We start from the raw sequence: 15,667 nt of genomic DNA on the forward strand, positions 1-15,667 counted from the left end.
TGATAGCCACGATGAGACCTTAAATTCCTATAAGAATCTGTGTACAATGAGGAGTGTCCCCTCCACTCTATGCATGCCCCCCACACCTGCATGAACACAGTGCTGCCAGCACATATATGCACCCAGGCTGCAGGATTGGGGGTGTGGAGTTGGCCAGTTTGGGTGCAAACCAAGGTCACCAGTTCTGAGCTCCATCATCATAATACTTAAGGCTCCTCAGCCCCCTCTGCATCTCTAAACTAGGACACTGATAACAGTACTCTCTTCCTACATCGTTGCAAGGATTAACTTAAGCTGTTAGCACTTGTTCAAAAAGCACAAGATAAATGGCACAATTAAGTTTTCGTTTACTACAATTATTTTTAAAATGTTTGTGTTAAGTGTTATGGGCTTCCCTGGTAGCTCAGCGGTTAAAGCGTCTGCCTGCAATGCGGGAGACCTGGGTTCGATCCCTGGGTTGGGAAGATTCCCCTGGAGAAGGAAATGGCAACCCACTCCAGTATTCTTGCCTGGAGAATCCCATGGACGGAGGAGCCTGGTGGGCTACAGTCCACGGGTTGCAAAGAGTCGGACCCCTGCAACCATAAAGTGCAAAGTAAAAAACAATGTAGAACTTAACATCTGCCTTAAAAAATGCTTGTTCTAGGAGGGTTAAGGGTCTGAGAATAAAATCAGTAGAAGAAATTACAAACAATAACAACAAAAATAGGTCTGACTTCGTAAGATTTAAAAAGTTAAAGAAATATATAAAAAACATGAATTGTAAAAGTTATCAGCAAAGTGGGAAATATTGATAACGTATTCATAGTACACAAACAGGGCATAAATTTAAAACAAATACATTCTAAGCACAACTGTAAACCAGCAAAGGATAGAAAACAGAAAGTCACACACTAAGGAAGCTAACTGGGCACTCTTTCTAAAGCACCTGCTCTGCATGCCCAGGAGTGGGATGTTCATTACAAACCTTGAGTGAACCATCTCTCTCTGCGTTGATGAGAGCTGCATGCAGAAGTCATCTAAGACTGGAGTTTCACTTTTGAAAGTAACTGACATCTGTATACATTTTTTCAGCTGTTTTCCCCAAGTGATTATGCTTTCTTCTATAACCTCATTCTTCTGCCCTTTGCACCCAGCTGTCTACTTCTAAATTGACACCAATAAGAAGAATATAGGTCCCCACTTGCGACCGACCACTGGGGGGTCCTCAGAGCCCTCAGCATCCCCTCCTTGCCACTGCCTTCAGCCAGGATCCCACGAGGAACTGGGAGCCTGGAAACGGTACACATCAGCACTGTCGTATTTCACCACCGAACACAGTCACTGGCCCCAAAGTAATGCCAAAAAGCCTGGAAAAGCCTTCCCTGATGGCTCATTGATAAGGAATCCACCTGCCAATGCAGGAGACACAGGTTTGATTCCTGATCCGGGAAGACCCCTCATGCCACGGAGCAACTGAGTCTGCACGCCACAACTACTGAGCCCACGTGCTGCAACTACCCAAGTCTGTGTGCCCCGGAGCCCGTGCGCCGCAAGAGAGGCCACCGCAATGGAGGCCCGCGCACCACAGCTAGCGAGTAGCCCCCACTCGCCACAACTAGAGGAAAGCTTGCACAGCAACAAAGATCCAGCATGGCCAAAAATAAATAAATAAAACAATTTTTAAGGCCTGGAAAAAAAATCATCTGTGTACCCAAGTAGAGAATGGCAAGCAAGTAGCTAATCTCCGCATACTACACTACATTCAAACCATGGAACATTCAGTAGCTGTGGTGATATTTCTGAAGAATATTCAATGATAAGGAAAAAGACTCATTTTATAGAAGTGATTCAAAAATGGGTCCTATAATCAGTATGAAACCAATTAACTAAAAAATACTAATAGACACAATGAAAAGTAATATACCAAAATACTAACAATTGACAAATTACAGCTACCTTACATTTATTTTCTACTTTCCTCTCTTTTCCTAACTGTGTACAACAAGCATTTCTGTTCAGTCGCTAAGTCATGTCCAACTCTTGGTGACCCCATGGACTGCAGCACACCAGGCTTCCCTGTCCAGCATTATCTCCCAGAGTGGGCTCAAACTCATGTCCAATGAGTCAGTGTGATGCTATCAAACCATCTCATTCTCTGCCACCCCTTCTCCTTTTGCCTTCAGTCTTTCCCAGCATCAGGGTTTTTTTCCAATGAGTTAGCTCTTTACATCAGATGGCCAAAGTATTGGAACTTCAGCTTCAGCAAAAACCCTTCCAATGAATATGCAGGGTTGAGCTCCTTTAGGATTGACTGGTTTGACCTCCCTGCTGTCCAAGGGACTCTCAAGAGTCTTCTCCAACACCACAATTCAAAATCATCAATTCTTTGGCCCTCAGCCTTCTTTATGGTCCAACTCTCACATTTGTACATGACTACTGGAAAAGCCATAGCTTTGACTAGATGGACCTTTGTTGGCAAAAGGTTTGGTATTTTGCAACAATTTGGTAAAATTCTTAGTGATGGTGTTTTGGAATATTGCCTCATCCTCACACTATTTCCTGAATCTGGGAGTCTGATACATACACACATACACACACATGTGTTTATATATGTATATACATATATATAATCAGTATATATGTATATATCATATGCAAATATATATAATAACTTCTCATTTTATGTCCCAGCAAACCTGGTTTTTTCCCCCATTTTTTTGTTTCTCCTTTGGCTGCATTTTGGGTGATGCTTTTAGTCTGTCTTCTATTCATGGATTCAATTATGTCTTTGGTTTTGTCTATTTCACTCTTTACCAGTAGTGCTGAAATTTTTTACCATGTTTTTCATTTTCAGCTGTTCCATTTTGTTCTTTTTCAAATTTTCGATGTCAGTTTTCAATACCATGCTTCATTCTTATATTTTCGAGCCTCTCTTTTCTCTATTAAAACATATTAAACCTACTTAGTTTATATTCTAAATCTGATCAGTATACTTCCCAATTCTGTTCAGGCTGAGTTTTGCTTTATTTCTGTTCTTTCCTTTGGAGGTTTTTAAATGGTGAGTTCATGTGTCTTGCAGATATTTTTCTTTTCAGATCTACCTGAAGTAGCATCACTTCCATCACCTGCAGACATTATCAACCTGAGACCACTTTACAGGAAATTCTCAAAGTCAGCTTTTCAACCCCATGGTGTGAATTCAGGCGACAAGCAGAGTGACAGCTCCTCAGGGTTACAAATGGTCATGAGCCCAGCCCAAGCCATGCAGCTTTAATCCCGTTTCCACCCTTCCCAAGGAGGGGGAACCCCAAGGCCCCCAGCTCTTTGTTCCAGACACGGTGGGAGCCTGCCTCCTGTCCCATGTTCCCTTAGGAACCACAGCACAAGTTCTGGGTCTCGAAGAGCTGGCAGCTAACCCTCTGAGAGCCAAAGCCACTGTGACACTGTTTAATCTGGCCTGTGAGGTCCCTGACTTTAAATTGTTCTCAGCCTTCTGCTGACTCCTGTCTATCCAGCTCGGCGATATATTTCAAAACAATTAATCCAGCTTTTTTTTTTTTTTTAATGGTTTCCATTGGGAGGGTATGAAAGTTAGCTTGTCCACCAGGCTGCCAAGCATAGAAGTGCTTTTCTCTCTTTGTAATCTCTTCCTTATTAAGCATGGTAATGAGGATACGGTTGTTATACTATTATACAGACTGCTGTATACTTAAACATTCATGAAAAATAGTAAAAGGAAACCTAAACGTTAAACTCAAGAAGATAGTAAAAATAAATACTAAAACAGTAGATGGAAGGGATGACTAAATTCTTAAAATGTTAAGTAATTTAAAGAACAAAGAATTAGCTATCGATATGATAAACAAAGTTGTGTTTTTTTGTTTGTTTCATCTTTGACCAAATCTGTAAAATTGACGAGAGGTTGGAAAACCATGGCCTGCAGGCCAGATCCTGCCTGCCACCTGTTTTTGTACGATACTCGAGTTCAAATGGTTTTTAGATTTTTAAATAGTTATGGGAAAATGAAGAATAATATTTTGTGACACATGAAAATTAAATGAAATTCAAATTTCAGTGGCCATAATAAAGTTCCATTGGAACTGAGTCACATTCATTTATTTATGTCTCTGGCTACTTCCCTGCTACAAGTGCAGAGCTGAATAGCTGTGATTGAGACCGAATGGCTCACTCAGCCTATATATTCACTCCCTGGTCCTTTACAGATAAATGTGCTGAGCCTCGAAATAAACCTCAGGTAAAATGGCCAAAGAGAGAGAGATACAAGAGAGAGAAAAAAATAGAAACATGTAACACACATTAAAAAAGCAATGTAAACACAAATACAGAAGAGATGTTAAACTTTATAGTTCCCTTTGAAAGTGAACTTGAAAATGTTGATTAAACATATTATTTCTAGAAAGACGCCCATTACTGGCATGTTATCAGGATGAAGTAGAATGCCTGAGTAGCTGGCTGATGATGGAAGAAGTGTTTAACCTTGTCATGGAGATAAATCTCCTTTTCTTCAAACTGGCCTTATGTGCTAATGTTTTACAAGGCAGTTACCTCAAATCAAATAATTTCTATTTTATTTCACTCTTTTGAATCATAAATTAGAACAGAAATTTTAACCTATGGACACCAAGGGGTGAAGGAAGGGATAAATTGGGAGGTTGGGAATGACATATATATACTACTATGTATCAAGCATCACTATGAACAAAGCTAGTGGAGGTGATGGAATTCCAGTTGAGCTATTTCAAATCCTGAAAGATGATGCTGTGAAAGTGCTGCACTCAATATGCCAGAAAATTTGGAAAGCTCAGCAGTGACCACAGGACTGGAAAAGGTCAGTTTTCATTCCAATACCAAAGAAAGGCAATGCCAAAGAATGCTCAAACTACCACATAATTGCACTCATCTCACACATTAGTAAAGTAATGCTCAAAATTCTCCAAGCCAGGCTTCAGCAATCGTGAACCATGAACTTCCAGATGTTCAAGCTGGTTTTAGAAAAGGCAGAGGAACCAGAGATCAAATTGCCAACATCTGCTGGATCATCGAAAAAACGAGAGAGTTCCAGAAAAACATCTATTTCTGCTTTATTAACTATGCCAAAGCCTTTGACTGTATGGATCACAAGAAACTGTGGAAAATTCTTCAAGAGATGGGAATACCAGACCACCTGACCTGCCTCTTGAGAAACCTATATGTAGGTCAGGAAGCAACAGTTAGAACTGGACATGGGACAACAGACTGGTTCCAAATAGGAAAAGGAGTACGTCAAGGCTGTATATTGTCACCCTGCTTATTTAACTTATATGCAGAGTACATCATGAGAAACGCTGGGCTGGAAGAAGCACAAGCTGGAATCAAGATTGCCAGGAGAAATATCAATAACTTCGGATATGCAGATGACACCACCCTTATGGCAGAAAGTGAAGAGGAACTAAAAAGCCTCTGATGAAAGTGAAAGAGGAGAGTGAAAAAGTTGGCTTAAAGCTCAACATTCAGAAAACGAAGATCATGGCATCTGGTCCCATCACTTCATGGGAAATAGATGGGGAAACAGTGGAAACAGTGTCAGATTTTATTTTTGGGGGCTCCAAAATCACTCCAGATGGAGATTGCAGCCATGAAATTAAAAGACGCTTACTCCTTGGAAGGAAAGTTGTGACCAACCTAGATAGCATATTCAAAAGCAGAGATATTACTTTGCCAACAAAGGTCCATCTAGTCAAGGCTATGGTTTTTCCAGTGGTCATGTATGGAGGTGAGAGTTGGACTGTGAAGAAAGCTGAGCGCCGAAGAATTGATGCATTTGAACTGAGGTGTTGGAGAAGACTTGAGAGTCCCTTGGACTGCAAGGAGATCCAACCAGTCCATCCTAAAGGAGATCAGTCCTGGGTGTTCTTTGGAAGGAATGATGCTGAAGCTGAAACTCCAATACTCTGGCCACCTGATGCAAAGAGTTGACTCATTGGAAAAGACCCTGATGCTGGGAGGGATTGAGGGCAGGAGGAGAAGAGGACAACAGAGGATGAGATGGCTGGATGGCATCACTGACTCAATGGACGTGAGTTTGAGTGAACTCCGGGAGTTGGTGATGGATAGGGAGGCCTGGCATGCTGCGATTCATAGGGTCGCAAAGAGTCGGACATGACTGAGTGACTGAACTGACTGATAAAGTAGATAACTAATCAGAACCTACTGTATAGCACAGGGAACTCTATTCAGGGCTCTGTAGTAAAGAGGGGATATATGTACATGTATGGCTGATTCACTTTGCTGTACAGCAGAAACTAACATAACACTATAAAGCAACTATATTCTAAAAATTTTTTAAATCTTTCCCTGATGCTGGGAAAGATTGAAGGCGGGGGGAGAAGGAGACGACAGAGGATAAGCTGGTTGGATGGCATCACCAACTTGGTGGACATGAGTTTGAGCAAGCTCCAGGAGTTGGTGATGGACAGGGAAGCCTGGCATGCTGCAGTCCATGAGGTTGCAAAGAGTTGGACATGACTGAGTGACTGAACTGAACTCCAATAAAAATTAATTTAAAAAATTTATAACAACTATTTAAAAAAATAAAACTAAATGAAAAATCAAAAAAGGAAATTCTTTTGATTTTTTACTTAGTTTTTTATTTTTTAACATCAACAACAATGGTAATAATTGAGTCAGGAAGCATCAATGGATCCTAAAAACAGGTGAATAAAAGTTTTTAAGGACTTCCTTACTTAATCTCAAAGGACTCCCCAAGGGAAAAAGAAACTTATTTACTATAAAGGGGAAAACTAATTTTATTGTAAAGGAATCTGGCAGATACCACCTTGTATTAGTTTTCTGGGACTGCAGACAACAAATTACCACAAACGGGGTGACCTAAAATGACACACGTGTATTCTCTCAAGACACTGGAGCTAGGAGTCCACGTGTTCCCAGAGCCAGGCTCCTCTCTGCAGGTGCTGGGAGAGGGTCCTTCCTGGAACTTCTGGCTTCTGGTGGCGACTGTCAGTCCCCGGTGCCCGTGGCTTGTGGCCGCATCACTCCACTCTCTGCTTCCATCATCACGTGGCTTCATCCCTCTGTTTGTGTTGTCAGATCTCTCTCCTCTCATAAGGACACCGGTCACTGCATTTGGGCCCTCTCTAATCCATCGTGACCTCAACCTGACTTTATTACATCTGCAAGACCTATTTCCAGATAAGGTCACACTCAGAAAGCAGGGCTTAAGACTTCAACATAAGAAAGACACTCCAACACACAGATACACTTTTTCAAGAGACCAAAGTGGACATCAGCCATGGGACAACCAGGAGGATGTGGCATCACTCCTGGGATGCTCCTACCAGTGGTCCATGAACTCAAAGCCATCATGAAGAAGTTGATATTCACATTCACAGGTGATCCATAAAAAAGGTCTGTCACACTCAAAAGTGTCAGGTCATGGGAATTAGGAAAGACTTGGATTTATTCCAGATTGAGGAAGTTTAAAAAGACATGACACTAGATGCAATGCTTCATCCTGGATTTGACTGTCTTCCAGCTTCCCAGGTGGCTCAGTGGTAAAGAATCTGCCAGCCAATGCAGGAGATGCAAAAAAAACACAGGTTTGATCCCTGGGTTGGGAAGATTCCCTGGAGAAGGAAATGGCAACCCAATCCAATATTCTTGCCTGGACAATTCCATAGACAGTGGAGCCTGGAGGACTACAGTCCATAGGCTTGCAAAGAGTCACACAAGACTTAGCCACTGAGCATGCTTGCACACACACTGTAAGAGACATCTTTGCAACAACTGGCAGTTATGGGTCTATGGGTTGCATGGTAGAAACATAATGAGTTAATTTCCTGATTTTGATGGAAATTTACTACATGGCAAACATGTCTTACTTGTAAAAATGACTGAAATATTTTAGGTGATGGGGCTTATGTGGTGTATAACTGACTTTATATAATAGTTCTGGAGGAAGTTTTGTTTATATTAGTCATGCATCTTTCCTGTAAGTCCAAAATTATTTAAAAATAATCATCACTTTAGCATACAAAAGACAAAGATAAAAATAACTGAGGAATACACAATAAATTCAGCTAAATGAAGAAACATACCATTCTCCTAGACAGAAAAATACATACATGAAAAATGAAATTATCATGTAAATTTTAAGTAATTCCAATTAAAATGCCAGTGAGATTTTTTTCATACCAAGTAAATCTGAAAAAATTCAGTTTGTGAGAACATATTGTGCATATACACATTTCTATACTTATAAAATAAAAAATAGTGAAAGAAACTTAACATCTGAGAATTAAAATATATTATAAATTGCAGTGATTTAAGAAGTTCAGTGGAATTTTGCAAATGCTTTGGACCCAGAAATGTTAATTCTAGAAATTCACTTGAAGGAAATTATTTTATATTACTCAAATATATATATATATATTTAATATTCAATATATACTCATGAAAATTATATTTATCATACCAAAACTTAGAAACAAATTAAATGAAGTTATACCCATATTGTTGGATTTAGGATTATTTTTTAGCTATGCTTTTTCTTAATTTGTTCAAGCCATTACAGTACAATATCACAGGCTGGGTGTCTTAAACAACAGAAATTAACTTCTCACAATTCTAGAAGCCGGAAGTACAATATTAAGGCACCAGCAGATTGGTGTGGGGAGGTTCTGCTTTTCCATGTTCCCCTGGGTTTCCTCATCTGAGAAGAGCAGGAGAACAGTCCCTATTATATGGGCACTAATCCCATTCAGGAAGGCCCCACCCTCGTGACCTCATCACCCCCAAGGCCCCACATCCTAATTCCATCACATCAAGTGTTTGACTTCAACCCATGAATCTGGAAGAGGTGGAGACACAAATATTCAGTCTATAGTATGCTTTATTTGCATTTACTCTTTTTTCTCCAGTGATTAAATGATGACTAGGTAACACACATACTTAAAAATTTAAGAAGTATCTCACAAACTAAAATGTGAGAGAAGATGATTTCTTTTATAAATAAAGCTGGAACACAGGAATTTTTAGAATATGATTCATGGAAGTCGCTAGACCTATTTGGCTCAAGAATAAAATGTATATTAGGTAACGTCTCATCAATATGAATAAAAAGAGTTTACCCCAGAGTAGACTGGTGCACTTAACACAGCCCCTCACCCTCCTCTTGGAAAAGAATTTTTGCTTTGGCTGCCTGGAAAACTCACTTTCTCCTAACCTCATGGGCATGGCTGTGTCCTCTCTCTGCTGTCTTCTCCTTAGCAAATGCACAATTATTTTTGGTGGGGTAGGGGGCGAGGTGAGTTGCATGAGGGCCCGATCCTCAGACTTCCCTTTTTTTGTGTTCACTCCTATACTGATATCACAGGCATTGTGGTTTTTAAGTGTGGTCTCTGTAAGGGTCTCAGAGTTGTAGCTCCAGCTTGAATGTCTCCGCTGCCCTGCAGACCTGCCCTTCCTCTGGGGTGGGAAGTGGACATCTCAAATGTAACACATCCAATGGTGCATCCTCCTCCCCCTTTCCCATCCCTGCTCCAGCCTCAGTCTCCTCATTTCAGTGTAAGACAACCCATCCCTCCAGCTGCTCAACACAAAGTCCCAGGAGCTCCCTTGACCTCTCTCATTCCTCATATCCAGTGCATCGGCAAATCTCTAAGCTCTTTCTTCAAAGCTTGACACCCAGCAAGGCCACTTGTCACCCCCTCCATGAGTGAGCAACGTGACCTCTCTGGGAGCCATTGAGACATCTCCTGCCAGGACCCTCACCTCCACCATCACCTCTTGGGTTTTCTCCACATCACAGCCAATGTTCTTTCTAGTGTTTCTCAGATAATTCATGTCTCAAGCCCACTGGAGGCTCACGAAGGCTCAAAATACTGATAAATAATAGTAAAGTGATACAGAGATATAAAATATTTAGGAAAGTGGTACCCAAATGGCAGATGTCTGGGGCAGGGATGGGGAACTTAACAACCTTCTTCTGCCTTGTTCTCTGGTCTGCAGGTCTCTGCAGTGGGACCAGCACTGCTCCATCAGACTCAGACAGGACAGAATGCATGGTCATCAGTTCGATCCCTTATCAGTGTTCCCCAGCCTTTCTAGCACCAGGGACTGGTTTCAAGGAAGACAATTTTTCCAAGGACGGTGGGTGAGGTGGATGGTTTCGGGATGATTCAAGCGCACTGCATTTACTGAGCACTTTCTTTCTTTTTTTTTTTTTTTTATTTTATTTTTAAACTTTACATAATTGTATTAGTTTTGCCAAATATCAAAATGAATCCGCCACAACACTTTATTTCTAAGCCAATGCCTCTGCTGATCTGACTGGAGATATCAGTCCATGGCCAGAAGTTGGGGACCCCCGAATATTTTAATTTTCTGCCCAGGACTCAGAAACACAAGTCCTTCAGGTATAAATCTGGATGCTGTTAACACTTTCTTTTTCAACCTGCTCCACATCCTACAGAGTAGTCCTAATGCATATTGTATACAGGGCTTCCCTGATAACTCAGCTGGTAAAGAATCCCCCTGCAATGCAGGAGACCCTGGTTTGACTCTTGGGTCAGGAAGATCCACTGGAGAAGGGATAGGCTACCCACTCCAGTATTCTTGAGCTTCCTTTGCTGCTCAGCTGGTAAAGAATCTGCCCGAAATGTGGGAGACCTGGGTTTGATCCCTGGGTTGGGAAGATCCCCTGGAGAAGGGAAAGGCTACCCACTCAAATATTCTGGCCTGGAGAATTCCATGGTCTGTAGAGTCCATGGGGTCGCAAAGAGTTGCACATGACTGAGCAACTTTCACATCACATGCTGTATGCAGGGATGAGAGAAAGACAAAACTCATGATTGTTCTGCATCCTGAATTCACAGGGACCACTGGTCTGCATGCTCAGTCACTTAAAACCTCGCTTGGAGTTTAGTTCATATATATTCTCAACTCCACCTTGTGGCATGTTCCACACCCATGCCACTGTGATGTTTAAGATGCAGATGAGAGAGAGAAAAAGAGACCTCATTTTTCTTACACACCATTTACTGGACTTGGTGCTGGCACAGCAATTACATACCATGGTTGCTACAGATATTCCCATGTTAGGAACAGAGAGAAGACAGATGAAGCAACTGGGACTCTAGACCATGTCTGTTTATGATAACAAAACAGCAACAACTCCACAGTCGAGTTCTCCACACACCTACACACACTATGCACATCATGGGGCTGTGTGCCTAGCATGACCTTCATTCTCGCTAATGGAGGGCAATATTTCCTCTAGAAAGTCTGGCTTCCATGGCAGTTTGATTTTGTGTTGTAATTTTATAGCACAGGGAACTCTACTCATTTACTCTGTGGTGACCTAAATGGGATGGAAATCCAAAAAAAGAGGGGATATTTGTATACATACAGCTGATTCACTTTGCTATACAGCAGAAACACAACATTGTAAAGCAATTCTACTCCAATACTGAAGCTCCAATACTTTGGCCACCTGATGAGAAGAGCCTACTCATTGGAAAAGACCATGATGCTGGGAAAGATTGAGGGCAGGAGAAGAAGGGAACAGAGGATGAGCTGGTTGGATGGCATCACCGACTCAATGGACATGAGTTTGAGCAAATTCCAGGAGACAGTGAAGAACAGGAAAGCCTACCGTGCTGCAGTCCATGAGGTCCCAAAGAGTCAGACATGACCGAGTGACTGAACAACAACTCTCCAATGAAAACTAATTTTTAAAGTAAAAATCAACTGGAATTATATAGAAATTGTGAGCCAGCCAGGTGAAGGGGGACTGTTAGTCTTACTCTGTACTTGGCTTTGATAGAAAAAAAAAATTGTTGAAGAAAGAAATGAAGTCTGAAGGAGAATGAAGGGAAATTTGAAAAGTCAACTCCTTTTTTCCTACCGTGTTCCCCAATATAGTCCCTGATAGCTTAGTTGGTAAAGAATCCGCCTGCAATGCAGGAGACCCCGGTTCAATTCCTGGGTCAGGAGGATTCCCTGGAGAAGGGATAGGCTACCCACTCCAGTATTCCTGGGCTTCCCTGGTGGCTCAGCTGGTAAAGAATCTGCCTGCAATGTGGGGTACCTGGGTTGGATCCCTGGGTTGGGAAGATCCCCTGGAGAAGAGAAGGGATACCAGTATTCTGGCCTGGAGAATTCCATGGTCTGTATTGTCCATGGGGTCGCAAAGAGTCAGACATGACTGAGGGACTTTCACTTCCCCACCATGAGTTCCTTGTTTCCAGGACACTGCAGTGTGACTCCTGTTGCCCCCTCCCCACCCCCTATCTTTCTCACTCGCCCATTACACGGCCTCCAGTTTAATCACAGGTATGCAGGTGGGCAGCTGTGCAGGTGGACAGGTGGACCCTAATCGGGAGCTTGGATTTCAGTCCAGGGGCAGCAGGGAGCCTGGGGGCAGTGAGCAGGGGAGTGCTGTGACCAAATCCTACTTGAAGAGTCCCCACAGCTCTGAGCACACGAGCGAGTGGGCAGCCATGGGGGCTGGAGCCATGGGGAGGAGCATGAGCTGGCAGCTAGCATTGTCCTCCTCAGATCTGGGCTCCACAGATCATACCTGGCGGCCATGCTGCTCCTTCCACTGTGACCATTTCCCACATACAGAGGATGCCTGTTACTTCAGACCTGCTGGCCAACCATGGCCACTACCATGCTCCTGTCCCAGATCAGATCAGATCAGTCGCTCAGTCATGTCCGACTCTTTGCGACCCCATGAATTGCAGCATGCCAGGCCTCCCTGTCCATCACTGACTCCCAGAGTTCACTGAGACTCACGTCCATCGAGTCGGGTCACCTAAAATCCCCCAGCATCTCAGCCCCAGCGGCACAGCACTCGCCCGCCATGGACCCCTGTCTGCACCTTCCCTCCCACCCTCTGTGGGAGTGTCTTTCCTCTGCCTGGACTCCCCACCCTGAGCCATTATATTCACCCCACAGAGAGAAGCTGACCCCTGAAAAAACCAACCATCCCTGATGTCAAAGCAAGTGGGTCTCATTGAGAGATGGAAACCACCTTTTCTGAGCAGCTTGAAGCTGGAGAGGAAGGCAGGGGGAGGGGTGCACCCCATCTCCCCCACACTGGTAATAACATGGAGGTGCTGAGGGGAAGCCTCAGAGCACCCTTCATGACACTGAGATGCTGGCGGGGTCTCTACCATGCAGACTCATCCGCGCTCCCCCTTCATAGATGGCCAACTGACTCTTCATTGCTTATCCACACAGAAAACAGACTAAAACTGTCAGAGCAGTGTTGGATTGAATCATATTCTACTTCACCCTTGTAGGAAAATAAAATGGGTTCTATTTGATAAGGGAATTAGTGAGGCTTTATCATACCTCAGTGGCGACACTCTGCTCTGATGTGGTTTTCAGAACTTAAGAGGCTCCATTGTGAAGACAATGCATTTTAAACACCCATGACACTCCCTCCTCAAGCCAACCTCAGAAAATGAGTTACATCACTAGCCCCTTCTCCACTTGCACAGCTTCACACACATGTCCCCACTCCCAGGAGGCCACCCTGGACACTGTACTGAAAACTGCACCCCATGACAGGCCCTGGGGTAGAGTGTTTTTTGGCCATGCTGGGTCTTCATTATGGCATGCAGGCTTCTCTCATACCTGAATGGTCTAGTGGTTTTCCCTACTTTCTTCAATTTAAGTCTGAATTTGGCAATAAGAAGTTCACGATCTGAGCCATAGCCAGCTCCTATTCTTGTTTTTGCTGACTGTATAGAACTTCTCCATCTTCAGCTGCAAAGAATATAACCAATCTGATTTCGGTATATGTCCATGTGTAGAGTCCTCTCTTGTGTTGTTGGAAGAGGCTGTTTGGAAAGCCCCAAATAAGGACAAAGAAGAAGAAATCCTCCTCTTAAAAAACATCACAGATAATACCGACATCTGGCATCACTCTGAGTCTGCGAGGAGGTTGAGGTGTATCCCTTCACTGCCTGCTCTACTTATTCACACACCCAGAGACAGGCCCAATAAGAAGGATTCATGTTGATACTTGGCAGAAAACAACACAATTCTGTAAAGCAATTATCCTTCAATTAAAAAATAAACAAATTTTAAAAAAGAAGAATCTTGATGTTTGTTTTTTTTTATTTTTTAACTTTACAATATTGTATTGGTTTTGCCATATATCAACATGAATCCACCACAGGTATACACATGTTCCCCATCCTGAACCCTCCTCCTTCCTCCCTCCCCGTACCATCCCTCTGGGTCGTCCCAGTGCACCAGCCCCAAGCATCCAGTATCATGCATCGAACCTGGACTGGCGACTCGTTTCATATATGATATTATACAGGTTTCAATGCCATTCTCCCAAATTATCCCACCCTCTCCCTCTCCCGCAGATTCCAAAAGAAGAATCTTGATGTTTGTTTTTTTAATATAAATTTATTTATTTTAACTGGAGGCTAATTACTTTACAATATTGTATTGGTTTTGCCATATATCAACATGAATCCCCCACGGGTATACACGTGTTCCCCATCCCGAACTAAGTGAAAGGAATCAGACTGCACATAGTCTGCAACTTAAATGTCTCAAGCAGGGTATGCATTTTAGGTCACACAGGCAAACTTTAAACTGCCAATTAGACTCTCATCATGTGAACATACTACCATTTATTTTTTAGTCATTGCCTTCTCGATGGGCTTTCCTGGTGGCTCAAATTGTAAAGAGTCTGCCTGCAATGCAGGAGACCCAGGTTTGATCCCTGGGTCAAGAAGATCCCCTGGAGAAGGGAACAGCAACTCACCCCAGTATTCTAGCCTGGGAAACCCCATGGACAGAGGAGCCTGGCAGGCTACACAGCTAAGCAACTAACACTTTCATGATGGGCATTCAAGCTTGTCTGGACATCATTGACTATGGCTTCCTTGGTTCATGTGCAAATTTTTTAAAACTAAACCCCTTTTCCTTTATTTTCCTTCTCCCAGTTCTATTGAGATATAACTGACATCCAGCACTGTGTAGGTTTAAGATGTGCAGCATAAAGATTTGACCTATATATACTGTGAAATAATGATCACAATAAGTTTAGTGAACTTCTATCATGTCATAAAGATACAAAAGAAAAGGAAAAAAAATAATTTCCTTGTGATGAGCACTCTTGGGATTTACTATCTTAACAATTTTCATATATTGATAAGATGTACCACAGTGTCATTACGCACTTGTTCATTACATCCCTATCCATCTTGTAAGTGGAAGATTGTACATTTCAACCACCTTCATCCAATTTCCCCTCCACTCACTGCCTGTGAGAACCACAAATCTGCTCTCTTTTTCTATGAGCTTATGTGGTTGTTGTTTGAAGTATAACTGCACATGCAAATATTTCCTAAGTATAAATACCATGTAGTGGAATTCACAGTAATGGGATATACATATTTTACATTCAAGCGATTTCTGCCAAAATGCTGTCCAGGTGCCCATGCTGGCTTAGCCTCCCCTCAGCAGCACACGGCAGACCTGTGCCCAGACTCTCACCTACCCTTGACTTTCGCAAGCTTTATAGTTTGTGTAAAACTTGTTATAATTTGAGTAGAATGGACAGTTTTATAACATACAGACTTCCCATGAATGGAATATAGCTCTACATTCATTTAAGTTTTATTTTATGGGCTTC

This window comes from Bubalus kerabau, chromosome 14 (assembly GCF_029407905.1).
Source record: "Bubalus kerabau isolate K-KA32 ecotype Philippines breed swamp buffalo chromosome 14, PCC_UOA_SB_1v2, whole genome shotgun sequence".
NCBI classification, from domain to species: Eukaryota; Metazoa; Chordata; class Mammalia; order Artiodactyla; family Bovidae; genus Bubalus; species Bubalus kerabau.